Source organism: Tupaia chinensis, unplaced genomic scaffold (genome assembly GCF_000334495.1).
Source record: "Tupaia chinensis unplaced genomic scaffold, TupChi_1.0 Scaffold000652_1, whole genome shotgun sequence".
Taxonomy (NCBI): Eukaryota; Metazoa; Chordata; class Mammalia; order Scandentia; family Tupaiidae; genus Tupaia; species Tupaia belangeri.
The window spans coordinates 977264-981320 of record NW_006160173.1 but is presented as its reverse complement, the minus strand read 5'-3'; positions in this window follow the sequence as shown (position 1 = coordinate 981320).

The following is a 4057-nucleotide window of genomic DNA, read 5'->3' as shown; positions in this document are numbered from 1 at the left end:
CTAAGCCACGGTGGCAAAACTTAAAGAATTTCTATTGAATTTTTTTCAAACATAGAATATGAATTGGCCCTTTAAAAAATAGGCTCTATATAAAAATATTTTTCCCAGAATGTATACCAAAGAACCGTTATAGTATTTCAGAATTAAATCTTGTACCCTATTTGAACTCTCATCGATCATTCAATTTATTTACTGTTTTACTTTCATACTAATAAAATTCAGTTTCTATTAATATAATATTTTCTTCTTTACAAGATTTAGTTTAATAGCTAAGATCATGTAAAAGCTGAAAAAGTGGCCTATTTTGAGTTCTCATTCATTGCATTCTTTACAGATTGAAGATTTTGAACTGATTTTGAAACAAATATAACAAAATATACACAGAACTGAATTTCTAATGGTAGAAATTGTAGTCTTTGAATTTACAGATACTTTTTTTGGTAATGTCAAACCTTCCTAAAATGTGACTGATGTCAGGCAGCAAAGAATAAAATGATGTATTGCCATGCTAAAGAGATTATTATTATTTAATATCTGTTATTAAATTCCAGCTTAATCACAAAAAAGCTACATACTTCAGTGACTCTTATGTATATATATTTCAAGAACAGTAGAGTCTGTTTTAATTGTTAAAATATCACTGCTTGGGACCAACAGATGGCATATGTTAAAATATCACTGCTTGGGGCCAACAGATGGCATAATAGTTACATCACTAGACTCCCACATGGCTGACTGCAGTTCTAGTCCCGGATCTGGAGGCTTAAAACACACACAGGGTGCATGTGCTTGCATGCCCAAAACCCCAAGAGGATAATGGAGGAGAAGGGATTGTAGTGTGGTCATTCATTTCCTCTGTTGGTGGTGGTGAGGGAGTGATTTCTCACTTTCTGTCTCTCTCTATCTTCCCATAATTCCATGATTTACCAAAATTTGTTTTTTTGGTATAAATATTATAACTCAAATTTTTATTATATGTACAATGATTATTTAATCTCCACCTTTTAACTCCATTTACAAAACACTCAAATCTTTAGAATTGAAGATTAGTATAATCTAGAAGAATTATGTGATCTAACTAAAAGCTATAAAGAGGTGAAAATTTGTGTTTTGCCATTGTATTTTCTACATTATCATCTTTTTTGCAATTTGTGCAACTCTTTTCTGCAGTTTTTCATTTTGTTGCGATAGAGAAATTTGGTTTAAAAATTTATTAAAAATTATCATATATATTAACTGTATACATCTGGCAAAATAGAATAGCATCATTAATTAACAAATAGTTGTAGATTTATACCATGCATGAAATTTACTAAAATCCTATGACAGAAGCATTCTTGCATGAAATTTACTAAAATCCTATTACAGAACCATTAAGATTTTCCTGATTGCTCCATGGTAGCATTCAGACATTGTATATTCCACATATATTTCACATACACCTGATGTGATAATTTCCCACATTTCCGATTGATTATGCTCACTGGTGGCCTGGTAGCTTCCTGCATGTCACAAGGCATGGCATAGGCTATGCCAGGTTTGGCATGTCACATGAAGTGATTTACAGTGAAAATTGCATACTCTCATGTAAGGCTCGATGGACTTAGCTACCTCTAATTCTTCTTATTTCTTATCACTTGATATTTATCAGCAAGAATCCATAGAAAAAAAGAGATGAGTAACCTTTGGTAATTTTTCAATTTTAATAATATTTTAAATTGGCAATTTCATTACTGTGTATATATATACATATATATATATATATATATACTATTAGGTGATATTTTGCCAAGTAATGGAAGTGCTGATTAAAAGCCTACTACACTCATTCATTCTGGCTCATCTTGGGGAAATTCTTTAAAATATTACTTAATTTTTGAGAACCAAAATATGGAGGACAATACCTAATGGCAAGCAAGTGCTCTTTCAGGGAATCAGATAGGACTTGCCAGGACAACTAGAACATCTGTTGCCTGACAATATTTGTCAGAAGCTTGAAAAATCTTTATTCATAAAGCTGTAATATTGAAGAGAAATGGGATGTAATCCACACATATTCTCAGAAACTAAGCAAAGGGAAAGGACTAAAAATCAATTGAATTTGAGATTTGGTTCAATAAATGAAATATTTTCTAAAAATTGGATATATCCAAACAATGTCTAATGTGCTGAAAGTTAATGCATCAGACCAGTAGAAGTATTATATAGATAGTAGGTCAACATGTATCAATAATATTGTGGACGAGTGCCCTGATTTGTATAGGACCTCAGATAGATGCTCCTTAGTTCAACCTACAGCTTTTTATTGCCTACAATGTACAGTAGTGTGCATGGGTATCCCACTACACCACAATGTGATTTACTTTACAGTAGATTCAGTGAAAGTTATTCAACTATAACTTCATGCTAAAAGGTAATGGAGCAATCAAATGAACCTGTTCTAATTTCTACCACTTATGGAATCACTTTATAAGCATAGAATAGTAAGGAAGAGAAAATAAAAAGGCACAAAGTCAGTGCAGAAAATAGCACGACTGGAAAGAAATACTGGCATCGAATCAGTATGAGACAGGGGATTGCAATTTTCTTACTACAAAACACAATTCAAGTTTTATAACTTTCTTCTTAGTGCAATAGGCAGTCATCATTATCTTTGTCAAAATTATTTATTTAGAACCCAGAGGTATATGCTATTCTACTAGATACTGAATGAAGAAAATAAAATATGCATATTCTATGCTTCTCTAGGCTTATAGGTAATGCCTTTTGATTTTCAGACAGAGCATATGAAAATATAAAGTTTTTACCCTCATATGGATGCAAAAAAAGATGCGATGCTCTCTATTTTTATTTTAAATTTGTACACAAATATTCCTTGGAACTAAGAAAATTTTTGTAAAAAAGTTTTAGATATTTTGATTTAAAATATACTGTTAATATTTAGATTGATTCAAGTCACATTAGTACAACATGTTTAATATCTGTACTCTTATGTGTGCTGACTGGCCTTATCTGTAACACAGTTATTACATGATATCACTTATTCCCTCCCCAAGGAAACTTTTACTCTCTCCTAAATTCTCCTTCTTCTCACACTGTCTTCAGTATCCTTGCCAAATTAAAAAATAATAATTGCCATATCCAAATTTGCTAAAACATTGAAAATAAAAATTAATAACATGGCTTATCCAAGAATAGCATGGCTTGTCCAAAAAGTTCTAGGTTGAGAATATGTGTGTTTTATAAAGGCTCTCTGAATAAAGGTAAAAGGAAAATTATTTAGGCTAAAAAAGAAAGTGAGTATTCTTCCGTAAGCAAAAATGAAATGATAGTTATGTAGAATATAAGAAGGTTTAAAATAATAGATTGAATCAAAAGTGGCTTCTTAAATCATATCTATGTTGTCATTAGGCATATTGGTGCTATATTAGAAAATCTAGATCTCTCTTCAGAACTGAATAAAAGCTATGAATCCTATTTCCCGCATGAGTGTGTAAATATCCAAAGTACATACACACACACACACACACACACACACACACACAATATATATATATATATATGGAGGACATAGAAAATAATAAAAAGAAAAACAGTCATTCTCAAAAATAAAAAAAAATACTTTCAAAACATTAGGTATATAGGAGTAACCCCAAAATTCTACTTGCAAGAAATTGATTGGTAAAACTACTCAATGGCAAACATATGCTTCCTTTAATGACAAGGGAAGGATGTCAATGTGCAGAGCTTTGAAACCTTAGAGTAGAGCAAGAAATCATACAAACAGTTTCTCTATGACCTTGAAATGTATTAAGAGTTTGCTCACCAAATGCAAAATTACTTTGATAAGTCACTCTTTTTTTATCTTTATTTCTCTCCTTTTTGACCAAAAATGTTTACGACTGTTATCCTATGTCTTTCCCACAATTGCATTTTGAGATTAGATAACATATTTCTTTAGTTTTGCAGACAATACTTTTTTTTTTTAAACAGATGTTTGCTTTAGTCTGTTTGTACTCACCAGAGAGAAAGAGAGACTAAGTGTGAGAGAAAGTGA